The sequence below is a fragment of the Eleutherodactylus coqui genome, chromosome 7, assembly GCF_035609145.1.
Source record: "Eleutherodactylus coqui strain aEleCoq1 chromosome 7, aEleCoq1.hap1, whole genome shotgun sequence".
Lineage (NCBI taxonomy): Eukaryota > Metazoa > Chordata > Amphibia > Anura > Eleutherodactylidae > Eleutherodactylus > Eleutherodactylus coqui.
In genome coordinates, this window is record NC_089843.1 from 52,946,935 (window position 1) to 52,962,425 (window position 15,491).

A 15,491-nucleotide genomic window follows, 5' to 3' on the forward strand; every position below is an offset into this window, starting at 1 on the left:
GATCACAGCTAATCACTGGAAGTCCGAGCAGTAGGATAGTCAGTTTATTGTTAGTAAATTAGTTATTTTTAGTAATAGACTTAAAGGAGTTGTCTGCTTTGTCAGTCTCATTTTGTTACAATGATCTGGGCCTTTTGTAACCAGTTTTGTGGAATTGGCACACTCTGGATTGGGTGTCCTGGTTGGACAGGGAACACTTGCACCATCTGGTGACAAATACTATTGCTGTTAAAGGCGCATGTGGCTTTGTGGTGGGGTGGCCTGACCTATAGTGGTGGTATGTCACCAGATGAGTTTGTATTCCATTTTTTCCCTCATGCAGGTTCTGGAGTGCTGTCCTACTTTTAAAGCTGTTCTCTTTACACAAAACAGAAAGTCTGTGTGGTGCATCTTTAGCCAATAGGAAGTGATGATACAGATGGGGGGGGGGGGGGGGGCTCTTCTTTTGGCAACTTCTGTTGTAAAGCCCAGTACATACAGCAGTAGTTTTTAGTTTCTGTGATATGGAGAATAAAGTTCAGCACTCCCAGGTGTATTCTCTCAAGTTTTTATTAGTTCTTTATATAATATATGCCTTTAATTGTATCTTTAGTGCAGCTAAAGAGTTTTGCAGTATGTTACACTGTGTTATTGCACCTTATTATTGGCCAGGTGATGGCTTATCTTTTAATTGGCAGGTAGTGGCCTCCAGTTCTGCGTAGTATTGTGGTGGTGGGAAGATGTGTTGCTGGAAGCTGTCACTGAAGACTCCTCTACATAGAGAACCTTATGATGACATGAAATGAGAACTACCAGAGATTCGCCATATGTTCTTGGCTGAACCTAAGAGATATATATGGGGTTGTTTTCTGAACACTGCATTGTTGGGTGTATGCCAGATGTTACTGACTTCTCCTGTACTGTAACTGACTCCTTTGCTAATGATTGATGTTTCCAGCTCCCTTGAGATGCAGACACCATGTGTCCCACAGAATGCCTTTGTTTTGCACTTCCCGAACGGGAGCTTGTGCCGCGATGTGCCCTACTGTGACCATCATGATCACTAGTGTCACATTCATGCGCCAATTCCAGAAGTCCAGCACATGCTCAATGTGTGGAATGCATAGCATATCCAGATCAAGGGAACTAGATATGCCAATCATCAGCAAAGTGGCGTCATTTGTGCAAATGGAGGGAAAGAGAACCCCGACTAGGTCAGCAAGGAAACCACCCATCGGACTGTTTGCAACTAATTAGCACACCACATGGACATGGCATTTAAAGGGTCATTATGGCGCCACTACAAAAAGAAGAAACTGTATGGTTACACTTGACCGTCAATCCCCTCTGAAGCACTAAACAATTGTTTTACTTCCTCAGTCAATTACTGTAACTAAAACCAATTGTGCTTGCGACTCCTTCCAATTGCCTAACCAAGAGCACCTTGAAAAATTGCATTTGAGGGACCAATGAAAGAATTAATGACTCCATTTACTACTTATTAAAATTTCTCCGAAGCTTCTCTTCAATGTATTTCCAACTCAGGCCAACATTTTGTAAGCTAGACCAATATTTAACCTAACAGAACTAGTGATATCATAGACAGCAGTTAAATGTAGGACAAACTTTTGGAGTGGAGTTTCTTTTGAAGAACAAATACCTGCTCTAATGCTATTTCACTTTCCAGTACAGTTCAATTTAGTAACAACAGATGGGCGCGGGGCTGGCAGTAGAAATAACATTCTCAGTGTTTTACCGAGTCATTTTGAAATCATATTTTATATCATATTGTTTATTTTCAGCCAGCGGACAGCAATTTTCCACAACTAGTATTGATGTACTGCTCAGATACCTTACAGGTCGCATGTCATTCAACAGAGGTCAACAATCCATTTAAAGTTTCATCATTCTTCACCTAAACAGGCAAATACCATTTCATTTAGTCTGAGGACTATTGTACGTGATAGGCCTCGGCAGGAACTCACTCTGTGTAATCCTATTCCCTTCCTACCAGACAGTGAATTGACATTATTATCATGACCTTATCATATTTCATGGATTCACTTCCAGTAAAAAAATATGTAATCTAAACAGAATTTCATTTAGAGTCAATTCTAAGAGGTTTGTGGACTACTGGCTCCTGCTATGCCCTATTGTTACCGCCGAAGAGGGAAAAATACAAACAGTACATTATGTATATCACTCAGGATTGGATTTTTTTCAGAAAATTGTTTAACATTTTGGAAAAAAATTATAAAATACATTTAATGAAATATTTTTTTATTTTTTACTTTTAGGAAAGGGATCATTGTTTTAACACTTTATATTTACTTTTGGTCTGAGATACTTTTTTTTTTTAATTGTTTAATATGGCACTTGGAAGTTCTGGCATCTACAACCCCTATTCCAAACAGGTTGGGACGCTATGTAAAATGTAAATAAATGTTAAGAAAAAAAGAACGCAATGATTTGGCATTCTCATATAACCATATGTTGGTCACAATAGAGCACAGAACACATAGCAGAAGTTGAAAGTGAGACATTTTTCCATTTCATAAAAAAATTAAGAAATTGATGGCAGCAACACATCTCAAAAAAGTTGGGGCAGGGTTAACAAAAGTCTAGGGAAGTAAGTGGTACTAATGAAAAACAACTGAAGGGTCAATTTTCTACTAAGCCACATGACTGTGTATAAAAAGAACATGTTAGAGAGGCAGAGTCTCTCAGAAGAAAAGATGATTCTGTAATGCAAACCACTGCATGGGCTCAGGAATACTTCCAGAAATCATTGTGTGAGAACATAGTTCGCTGTGCTAGCCACAAATGTAAGTGAAAGTAGTATCATGCAAAGAAAAAGCCATATATCAACAAAATCCAGAAATGATTGCATCTTCTTTGGGCCAAAGCTCATCGCTGATTGCAGCTGTAAAGCCGGTAAATGTTGCTGTCAGTTCTGACAGTGGCATTTAAATCCCCCGATTCGTTTTGCAGGGTGCCAAATGGCCCCCCAGTAATGAGATCATGACCTGCTGTTTGTCTGCCATGACAGCCTGGAGCCTTCTGAAGACCTCCAGTGCTGCCGTGGCTGATTACCTATCGAGCCTTGCCTGTGGTGTGGCTGGATAGATTATGATATTATGTAATACTATGGTATTACATGATACTGCAGCAGCGATCAAATGGTCACAAGCTTAAAGGGGTTGTCCCGCGCCGAAACAGGTTTTTTTTTTTTTAAACCCCCCCCCCCCGTTCGGCGCGAGACAACCCCGATGCAGGGGTTAAAAAAACAAACCGGAGAGTGCTTACCTGAATCCCGGCGGTCCGGCGTCTTCATACTCACCTGCTGAAGATGGCCGTCGGGGTCTGCTCCCTCCGTGGACCGCAGCTCTTCTGTGCGGTCCATTGCCGATTCCAGCCTCCTGATTGGCTGGAATCGGCACGTGACGGGGCGGAGCTACACGGAGCCGGCATTCTGCACGAGCGGCCCCATTGAAGACAGCGGAAGACCCGGACTGCGCAAGCGCGGCTAATTTGGCCATCGGAGGCCGAAAATTAGTCGGCACCATGGAGACGAGGACGCCAGCAACGGAGCAGGTAAGTATAAAACTTTTGATAACTTCTGTATGGCTCATAATTAATGCACAATGTACATTACAAAGTGCATTAATATGGCCATACAGAAGTGTATAGACCCACTTGCTGCCGCGGGACAACCCCTTTAAGTCCCCATGTGGACTAAAAAAAATCTAAGAATGAGTTTTAAAAAGTTTTCATAAATTATTAGTAATGATAAAAGTTATCATTCAGTTAATTATTCGAGTAATTTCTCGATCGAGCACCGCGATTTTCGAGTACTTCAGTACTCGGGTGAAAAGATTCAGGGGGCGCCGGGGGGCTGGGGGAGGCATGGCAGCGCGGGGGTAGCAGCGGGGAACAGGGGGGAGCCCTCTCTCTCTCCCTCTCCCCCCCACTCCCCGCTGCAACCCCCCACTCACCCACGGCGCCCCCCGAATCTTTTCGCCCGAGTACGGAAGTACTCGAAAATCACGGTACTCGGGCGAAAAAGGGGCGTGGCCGAGTAGGTTCGCTCATCTCTAATAATAACATTATGTTTTTCTAAAGATATTTTATTTTTTAAAATTAACACAGAAAAAAACCCCGAAACAATATACATTTGGTATCCTCCATACCATATCATATTATCCATGCCATATAAACAAGACCCCCGCCAAAGATGGTAGAATTTATTTTTTTCCAAGTCACACTACTTTGAAATTTTTTTAAAGTTTTTCAGTACATTATATGGTACATTAAATAGCTCCGCTGAGAAATACAACTCGCTACACAAAAAACAAGCCCTCAGGACTCATGTCCACGGGGAAAATAAAATCCGCAGCGGATCACCCGCACGTGGATCCGTGCCCTATAGAAATGCATTGACCACCTGCGGGTAGATAAATACCCGCGGATGGTCAATAAAAGTGAATTAAAAAAAATTCTGGAGCATGAAAAAAAATGGACATGCTCCATTTTAGTGCGGATCACGCGTGCGGGAGCTCATAGAGCACATAGCTCAATTCATCTCCCACATGAAAAATAAAAGACAATTACAGTGCATCCGCACTGCATCCGCAGCCCAAATCCGCGTTACAAATCCGCAGCGGATCTGATTTTCCCCGTGGACATGAGGCCTAAGATACCTACGTCCATGAATAAATAAAAGAGTTATGGTTTTTTTGAAAGTGGTGGGGGGAAACCAATACCAAAAATGAAAAAAAGGCCGGGTCCTTAAGGGGTTAATCAAATGTGGGGTTTCAATGTAAATCATCAGGCAAGACTTCTAATCTATGAAAACTGGCATAGACATGTTCAGATTAAGCAGAAATAAGAATGCCGACTTATCTATGATTAAAGAAAACACACCAATGTTTCTTCATGGCAGCCGTGTGTCTAAGATTCTCATTTACATTCATGAAGACACGTTTGTTAATTTGATCTCATACCCCAGCTCATTTACCGCGGTGTTAGAACTGCGCGCCAGATAAAAGAACTATATTCACATTAATTGAATTTTACTTTCTTTAAATAAATGTAAAGCAACAAGATAAACTGAGGACTCAAGTCCGGAAGCATAATGGAAACTACACTGCTATAGTAAAAATGTTAGCTGCCCACCCATTAAAAGCCCCATGCAACGAAAACACGTTTTTCCATCTCTGCACCCCACACCTGATTGTCTGTCAAACTCTGGAGGTCTCCTCCGTATATTTCAGTCACTTCCACGCAGTGCAGCCTCCTGTCTGTTACTCATCAGGCACCATCTTGATGCTGAGATTTCTGGTTTCACTTACACTAGTCTCTGTTATCAATTCCGTAATGCAGCAGCACAGCATTACAAGAGCAACTAGAGACTTTACCTTCTCTACTGCAGGGAAAATACTGCCATTGTATTCTGTGTTCACCTAAATAAGCTATAGACCATAAATCCACAATAAGAAGGATGAGCTGTCATCTCCTCTACTATGTAACAGGAGCTGTGTGATCATCATCAGTAACTGTGATAGAAATGTTTGTGTCCCCCTCTGAAGAGCATGTATGGTATGGTTCATCACACAGATATTATGCTGACTGAGAAACTGACTAGTTTGAGAGCACATAAATCCAAGTAAATCTCAGCAGGTCAGAATTCAGATCACATGACCATATGAGGAGAAAGAGACCAGAAGTTTCAGATAGAAAGGCTGTGTGCACATATTTCCATAGAGATGAATGGGAGTGCATGTGTACAGCCTTCTGAAAAGGGTCACACCGCACACCACAAGAATGGGCATCCGGGTGAGTATGAAAAGAGGCTCCATGGATTTTACACCACCTCAACTATAAACACTATAACTTAGTTTAGGTGCCTATAGTTGGTAACAGATTCCCTTTAATGCCTAGTTTAAAATATGGGATAAGAGCACTGGTATGTGGCCATTGTATAGTGTCAGGATAGAGTATTTCATTTATTAGGGTACTGCATGGCATTATTATTAAGGCTTTGTTATTTTAGCATTGTGGTGAAATTAGGCTTTACACTCGGAGTATTACTATTTTAACACATTATGGTACAGTTATTTGTCCACCGTATGGTAGTTCTTGAAAGATTATTTCTATGACTGCGCTACTGCTTGTAGTATTTTAGCATATATTAGTTGTATTATTTTCAAATATACTTGTAGGCATTTTTTTCTGAGCTAGGCTCCCCTTTTCTCCAAAAATATTTTAGATTGTCCACTTCCATGGGGGTGCACTCATGGTCATGGTGCTGAATGTCAGAGTGTCCAGTGACCAGTGCCTATGGTGACTGAATATCAGTGTCCCCAGGTAGCAAAAAATATTTGTTTTTCTATATTTTTAAATGATTGTATCCCCTTCACCTTCCTCCCACCTGACTGACATCTTCCAGGAGGTGAGGAGGCGGGTGTTACCTCCAACATGCAGCCAGTCAACACTCTACAACAGAAAGAAAGGAGAAGGGAGACAATAAGCAACTCTCTCACTTCCTCCACTACCGTACAAAATATAAAGAGGAGCTAGAAAAACTAGTACTCTAGCGGGACCTATTGCTGATTGTACCTGTTGCTGATGCCCTGACCTACCACCCAGGCCAGAGGCGCCGCTGCTTGTTTGTTTTCAATACATAGGATCTCTGCTTGTGGAGAGGGGAGAAAAGGTTTCTCCATTGTGGGAAACACAGGGGATCGGACCTTTTGTCTCAGGCTGTAATGACACCTCTATAGCCCTCCTAGTATGGTCCTGGTCCTGCTATTCTAGCCATGAAGTTCTTCCTATAACTCTCCCACACAGAGGTGTAACTTGAAGCTCTTGGGCCCCAATGCAAAACCTGTAACGGGGTCCCCAACTATAATGCCCCCAAACTATTATTCATAGTACTGGGCTTCCTATATGGAGAAGAGAGGCCTTATGGGCCCCCCAAGGCTCCTGGGCCCGGGTGCAACCGCATTCCCTGCATCCTATATAGTTACCCCCCTGCTCCCACACATTACCCACTCTAAGCTCTCACCATTAGGGAGCTAGCATCACTGTTGAGTAGGGGTTACAGACCCAATCTTTGAATGGGTGATTGTACCCCGTGTGCCGTATTCATAATTTCATAATATACGGTTATTCAGATCTATATCTCTAATCCTATTTTGCTCTACTATGGTCTAACCTATGCACCCATATCTTTCGAGGATCCGCCATACTGGTGCGAAATTAGTTTGGTCTGGCCTACGCTCCCACATCTCCTGAAGATCCGCCACACTGGCGATGAAATGCGTAGAGTCTTAAGGGATGCAAAGCATTGTCGACAGCTAATAAATAGAGATGAGCGAGCACCAAAATGCTCGGGTGCTCGTTACTCGAGACGAATTTTTCGCGATGCTCGAGGGTTCGTTTCGAGTAACGAACCCCATTGAAGTCAATGGGCGACTCGAGCATTTTTGTATATCGCCGATGCTCGCTAAGGTTTTCATTTGTGAAAATCAGGGCAATTCAAGAAAGTGATGGGAACGACACAGAAACGGATAGGGCAGGCGAGGGGCTACATGTTGGGCTGCATATGAAGTTCACAGGTCCCACTATTAAGCCACAATAGCAGCAAGAGTGCCCCCCCCAACAACTTTAACATCTGAAAAGCCCTCATTAGCAATGCATACCTTAGCTAAGCACCACACTACCTCCAACAAAGCACAATCACTGCCTGCATGACACTCCGCTGCCACTTCTCCTGGGTTACATGCTGCCAAATCCCCCCCCCCCCACGACCCAGTGTCCACAGCGCACACCAAACTGTCCCTGCCCAGCCTTCAGCTGCCCTCATGCCACGCCACCCTCATGTCTATTTATAAGTGCGTCTGCCACAGGAAAAGCAGGCACACACTGCAGAGGGTTGGCACGGCTAGGCAGCGACCCTCTTTAAAAGGGGCGGGGCGATAGCCCACAATGCTGTACAGAAGCAATGAGAAATCCAATCCTGTGCCACCTCCATCTGGAGCTGCACACGTGGGCATAGCAATAGGGAACCTATGTGCCACACACTATTCATTCTGTCAAGGTGTCTGCATGCCCCAGTCAGACCGCGGTTTTTTATATATAGTCACAGGCAGGTACAACTCCGCAATGGGAATTCCGTGTGCACCCACAGCATGGGTGGCTCCCTGGAACCCACCGGCGGTACATAAAAATATCCCATTGCATTGCCCATCACAGCTGAGGTAGTAATGTCATGTTTAATGCAGGTGGGCTTCGGCCCACACTGCATGCCCCAGTCAGACTGGGGTTCTTTAGAAGTGGAAACAGATGCATTTACAACTCCCTGTGGACCCACGGCATGGGTGGGTGCCAGGAAGCCACCGGCGGTACATAAATATATCCCATTGCATTGCCCAACACAGCTGAGGTAGTAATGTCATGTTTAATGCAGGTGGGCTTCGGCCCACACTGCATGCCCCAGTCAGACTGGGGTTCTTTAGAAGTGGAAACAGATGCATTTACAACTCCCTGTGGACCCACAGCATGGGTGGGTGCCAGGAAGCCACCGGCGGTACATAAATATATCCCATTGCATTGCCCAACACAGCTGAGGTAGTAATGTCATGTTTAATGCAGGTGGGCTTCGGCCCACACTGCATGCTCCAGTCAGACTGGGGTTCTTTAGAAGTGGAAACAGATGCATTTACAACTCCCTGTGGACCCACAGCATGGGTGGCTCCCTGGAACCCACCGGCGGTACATAAAAATATCCCATTGCATTGCCCATCACAGCTGAGGTAGTAATGTCATGTTTAATGCAGGTGGGCTTCGGCCAACACTGCATGCCCCAGTCAGACTGGGGTTCTTTAGAAGTGGAAACAGATGCATTTACAACTCCCTGTGGACCCACAGCGTGGGTGGCTCCCTGGAACCCACCGGCGGTACATAAAAATATCCCATTGCATTGCCCAACACAGCGGATGTAACGTCAGCTGTAATGCAGGTGGGCTAAAAATTCATTTGATTACACTGTAGGCGAGGGCCCACAAAAATTGCTGTATCAACAGTACTAATGTACATCCGAAAAATTGGCCATGGCCAACCAAGAGGGCAGGTGAAACCCATTAATCGCTTTGGTTAATGTGGCTTAATTGGTAACTAGGCCAGGAGGCAGCCCAGTTAAAATAAAAATTGGTGGAGGTGAAACTTTCAACGCTTTAATGAGCATTGAAAAGTATAAAAATTGTTTAGAAAAATTATATGAATGAGCCTTGTGGGCCTAAGAAAAATTGCCCGTTCGGCGTGATTACGTGAGGTTTCAGGAGGAGGAGCAGGAGGAGGAGGAGGAATATTATACACAGATTGATGAAGCGAAAAGCTTCCCGTTTTTGATGGGGATACAGAACGATGCTTCCATCCGCGGGTGCAGCCTACCTATTGCTTAGGTATCGCTGCTGTCCGCTGGTGGAGAAGAGAAGTCTGGGGAAATCCAGACTTTGTTCATCTTGATGAGTGTTAGCCTGTCGGCACTGTCGGTTGACAGGCGGGTACGCTTATCTGTGATGATTCCCCCAGCCGCACTAAACACCCTCTCTGACAAGACGCTAGCCACAGGACAAGCAAGCATTTCCAGGGCATACAGCGCGAGTTCAGGCCACGTGTCCAGCTTCGACACCCAGTAGTTGTAGGGGGCAGAGGCGTCACGGAGGACGGTTGTGCGATCGGCTACGTACTCCCTCACCATCCTTTTACAGTGCTCCCGCCGCCTCAGCCGTGACTGGGGAGCGGTGACACAGTCTTGGTGGGGAGCCATAAAGCTGTCAAGGGTCTTAAAGAGTGTTGGCCTGCCTGAGCTGTACATGCTGCCTGATCTCCGCGCCTCCCCTGCTACCTGGCCCTTGGAACTGCGCCTTCGGCCACTAGCGCTGTCGTATGGGAATTTTACCATCAGTTTGTCCGCCAGGGTCCTGTGGTATAGCAACACTCTCGAACCCCTTTCCTCTTCGGGTATGAGAGTGGAAAGGTTCTCCTTATACCGTGGGTCGAGCAGTGTGTACACCCAGTAATCCGTAGTGGCCAGAATGCGTGTAACGCGAGGGTCACGAGAAAGGCATCCTAACATGAAGTCAGCCATGTGTGCCAGGGTACCTGTACGCAACACATGGCTGTCCTCACTAGGAAGATCACTTTCAGGATCCTCCTCCTCCTCCTCAGGCCATACACGCTGAAAGGATGACAGGCCAGCAGCATGTGTACCCTCACCAGTGGGCCAAGCTGTGTCTTCCCCCTCCTCCTCATCTTCCTCCTCCTCCTCCTCACTGCGCTGAGATATAGACAGGAGGGTGCTCTGACTATCCAGCGACATACTGTCTTCTCCCGGCTCTGTTTCCGAGTGCAAAGCGTCTGCCTTTATGCTTTGCAGAGAACTTCTCAAGAGGCATAAAAGAGGAATGGTGACGCTAATGATTGCAGCATCGCCGCTCACCACCTGGGTAGACTCCTCAAAGTTTCGAAGGACCTGGCAGATGTCTGCCAACCAGGCCCACTCTTCTGAAAATAATTGAGGAGGCTGACTCCCACTGCGCCGCCCATGTTGGAGTTGGTATTCCACTATAGCTCTACGCTGCTCATAGAGCCTGGCCAACATGTGGAGCGTAGAGTTCCACCGTGTGGGCACGTCGCACAGCAGTCGGTGCACTGGCAGAGTAAACCGATGTTGCAGGGTCCGCAGGGTGGCAGCGTCCGTGTGGGACTTGCGGAAATGTGCGCAGAGCCGGCGCACCTTTCCGAGCAGGTCTGACAAGCGTGGGTAGCCTCCACTAAATTCACCCAATGTGCCGTCAGGGAGATATAGTGGCCCTGCCCGCCTGTGCTTTCCACGTGTCCGTTGTTAAGTGGACCTTGGCAGTAACCGCGTTGGTGAGGGCACGTACAATGTTGCGGGAGACGTGGTCATGCAGGGCTGGGACGGCACATCGGGAAAAGTAGTGGCGACTGGGAACTGAGTATCGCGGGGCTGCCGCCGCCATCATATTTTTGAAGGACTCTGTTTCCACAACCCTATACGGCAGCATCTCCAGGCTGATAAATTTGGCTACGTGCACGTTTAACGCTTGAGCGTGCGGGTGCGTGGCGGCGTACTTGCGCTTGCGCTCAAACACTTGCGCTAGCGACGGCTGGACGTTGCGCTGAGAGACATTGGTGGATGGGGCCGAGGACAGCGGAGGTGAGGGTGTGGGTGCAGGCCAGGAGACGGTAGTGCCTGTGTCCTCAGAGCGGGGTTGGATCTCATTTGAGGTTGGGGCACAGGGGGAGAGGCAGCGGTGCAAACCGGAGGTGGTGAACGGCCTTCGTCCCACTTTGTGGGGTGCTTGGCCATCATATGTCTGCGCATGCTGGTGGTGGTGAGGCTGGTGGTGGTGGCTCCCCGGCTGATCTTGGCGCGACAAAGGTTGCACACCACTGTTCGTCGGTCGTCTGCACTCTCAGTGAAAAACTGCTAGACCTTTGAGCACCTCGGCCTCTGCAGGGTGGCATGGCGCGAGGGGGCGCTTTGGGAAACAGTTGGTGGATTATTCGGTCTGGCCCTGCCTCTACCCCTGGACACCGCACTGCCTCTTGCAACCTGCCCTGCTGCTGCCCTTGCCTCCCCCTCTGAAGACCTGTCCTCAGTAGGCGTAGCAAACCAGGTGGGGTCAGTCACCTCATCGTCCTGCTGCTCCTCCTCCGAATCCTCTGTGCGCTCCTCCCTCGGACTTAATGCCCTTACTACTATCTCACTGATAGACAACTGTGTCTCATCGTCATCGGCCTCCTCACCACTGAAAGGTCTTGAGACAGTTGCCGGAAGTCCCCAGCCTCATCCCCCGGACCCCGGGAACTTTCCAATGGTTGGGCATCAGTGACGATAAACTCCTCAGGTGAGAGAGGAACCATTTTTTCCCACTCAAGGCAGGGACCCGAGAACAGTTCCTGGAAGTCTGCCTGCTCATCAGAATATGTCATTTTCATGCAGTGAGGAGGCTAGGAGAAAGGAGGAGCAGCAGCCAGAGGATTCAGAGTTGCAGCAGTGGACTGCGTAGAAGATTGGGTGGCCCATACATTGCTGGATGCATTTTCTGCCATCCACGACAGGACCTGCTCACACTGCTCTGTTTGTAATAAAGGTCTACCACGTGGACCCATAAATTGTGATATGAAGCTGGGGACCCCAGAAACTTGCCTCTCTCCTAATCCCGCTGCAGCCGGCTGTGATTCACCTGGAGCAGGAACTCAGCCAGTGCCCACACCCTTACTTGCACAACCATGTCCGCGTCCACGTCCCCGTCCTCGACCCTTACCCCTACTCCTCATCATGGCGGATTACGAATAGAGCAGGGGCGGAGAGGAACCACTGCTGCCCAATCTGAGCAGGGGCCCGAGAACAGTTCCTGGGAGTCTGCCCGCTCCTCAGAATGTCTCATTTTCATGGAGTGAGGAGGCTGGGAGGAAGGAGGAGCAGCAGACAGAGGATTCTGAGTTGCAGCAGTGGATGGCGCAGAACTCTGGGTGGACGATAGGTTGCTGGAAGCACTTTCTGCCATCCACGACAGGACCTGCTCACACTGCTCATTTTCTAATAAAGGTCTACCGCGTGGACCCATTAAATGTGCTATGAATGCGGGGACGCCAGAAACGTGCCTCTCTCCTAATCCTGCAGCAGTCGGCTGCGATACACCTGGATCAGGAGCTCGGCCTGTGCCCACACCCGGACTAGGGCCTCCGCGTCCTCGGCCGCGCCCACGTCCTCTAGGCCTACCCCTACCCCTCAGCATGCTGTATTACCAGGAATGCAGAAACACAACACTGTAATTAAATGTGCCGCTTATTGGCCTGTGGTTGGAGGCTGAGTTCGCTTACGGAACGACAGGAAATAATTTGGCGCAAGCCTGCTGTAACACTTAGCTGCCTGCGTATTTATTTTGAGAAATAGTACCCCCAGCAGACACGGACCCAGAACACTGAGCAGAGTGACAGGCAGGCCAAATAGATTTTTTTTAAATCTTTTTTTCAAAAGGACCACTGCGTATATTCAATCTAATATGTCTTCTGGCCCTGCCTACACAATTCTGTCCCTGGAGTATTACTGCAGGGCGCAATGCTCTGCACGGCCGATATACCAAAAAAAAAAAAAGTGCAACACTGCTAAAAGCAGCCTCCACACTACTGCACACGGTTAGATGTGGCCCTAAGAAGGACCGTTGGGGTTCTTGAAGCCTACACTAACTCCTAACACTCTCCCTGCCTAACCACCACTTCTGTCCCTGTAGTATTACTGCAGGGCGCAATGCTCAGCACGGCCGATATAGCAAAAAAAAAAAATGTGCAACACTGCTAACAGCAGCCTCCACAGTACTGCACACGGTTAGATGTGGCCCTAAGAAGGACCGTTGGGGTTCTTGAAGCCTACACTAACTCCTAACACTCTCCCTACAGCAGCTCCAGCACGATAGCACTTTCCCTCAGCTAAGTCACAACGCATCTGCGGCGAGCCGCGGGAGGGGCCGATTTTTATACTCGGGTGACACCTGATCTCGCCAGCCACTCACTGCAGGGGGGTGGTATAGGGCTTGAACGTTGCAGGGGGAAGTTGTAATGCCTTCCCTGTCTTTCAATTGGCCAGAAAAGCGCGCTAACGTCTCAGAGAGGAAAGTGAAAGTAACTCGAACATCGCGTGGTACTCGTTACGAGTAACGAGCATCTCGAACACGCTAATACTCGAATGAGTATCAAGCTCAGACGAGTACGTTCGCTCATCTCTACTAATAAACCTTAATGTATATTATTCATTGAGTCGATAGGCACTGCATACTGCACTCGGTCTCTCTACCTGTGTCACCGGGTGAAAACTGGGTTCAACTATATGACCCTTGTTTTAGGTCCTCGTTGTGACTGTAAACGGAGAGCATAGTCTTTCCTACCATTTGTGTTTGAGTCTGTGTATATGTTTGTTTGTTACTGGGTTTTGGAGGTCCAATCGCTGCTTTAAAGGATCCTCGCCCCAGTGGTCTAGCCCTTGTGTACATGTTTTTAGGCCTTTTCCTAAAAGAGTATAGTATTATTTGAAAGAGTCTAGTCTGCGAAGGGCCATTGACTTTAATGAAAGCCACCCGTGTGGAATCTGCACTAAAATAGAACACGCTGTGATTCTTCCTCCACTTGCATAAATTGCAGTTGGTTCCCGAGAGTGCGCAGGAAGAAGCGATTTTCCATAGCATGTTAAGAACGGTATTTGCTGCAGATCCGGGGTGCGGATGCCATTTATGGACTCCGGAATGCCAATCCGTTCGTGTGCAGGTGGCCTAAATGGGGGAACCTTAAGATAGCACTGTGGTGGCCATTATCAGGGGGCACTGTGACTCAAATTATTGGAAGGGCACTGTGGTCAGCACTATCATTAATATGGCTTAAAGTAGCAATGTTGTGATAGTGGGTCGGTGGGTTTAAGAGGGTTGGGTAGACAAGGAGGCAAATAATACTCTGTGGTTCACAAAAACCAAGAGTTGACCATGTCCACATCTCTATACATACAATTATTGCAACACAAGTCTCTGTCTAGACTGCCTATAGACTCAAAGAGCAGAAAATCCTACAGGTAAATTGTCCAGCTGTGTACTTTTACTTTGATGTGTGAGTGATATGGGAGGAAGTCTACAGAAATCATTACACAGTAGAACAGGCAGCAGATTGCCTAAGATTATCAGAGCATCCTAGAACAGACTTGCTGCAGTAATACCTTCATGTCGGCTGTCAAGCCTTGTCACCTCTGCTGACCAAAAGGGACCCTAAAGGCGACTCACATTACTCAATCAACTCTAAGTGTTATAAATACCAAGGTCCATAAACATTCCCCATATAATGATAGCTTAAGCAAAGCCAATTTATCATCACTGCTGCTCACATATCATTCCCCTCAGGGTGACCAACCAACCATCAGTGAACTTAACCCGGGTCGGCTACAGATTTAATTTCTTTTTCATCACATTGACTCTGTGTTCCTCTTTCCGAAACTGAAAAGATCATCTTGTTATACGACAGAAATAAAGCCTCACAAATCAATGTGTTTTCTGATTTGGCTCGGCTGTGACTGTTGTTTTACATCTTCATGCTTACACTGGAATATTTTATCTTTAAGCAACAATTTTTATATAAATGCAGCATAATTAGGATGATTTATGACCTGTAGACATATTTTGCACCTGATCTGACCCTCCCATGATGCAGTGCCCCAGTTACTTTGCATATTTGAAGTTTACAGCTCCATGAATTGTTGAGTAATTTGACTTTTCTTGCACCACAGTCAGTGACATTGTTAAAGCCTAGAAGGAGGTGCACTTTCTCTGGGTCTTTTACCTGGTGCTTTTGTCTCTTGGTACAGGCCATTGCCGCATTCAATTATATTAATGTCCTCTCTTCCACCCATGCTATTTAATGCCTCATGTTAGTCGTTTAGT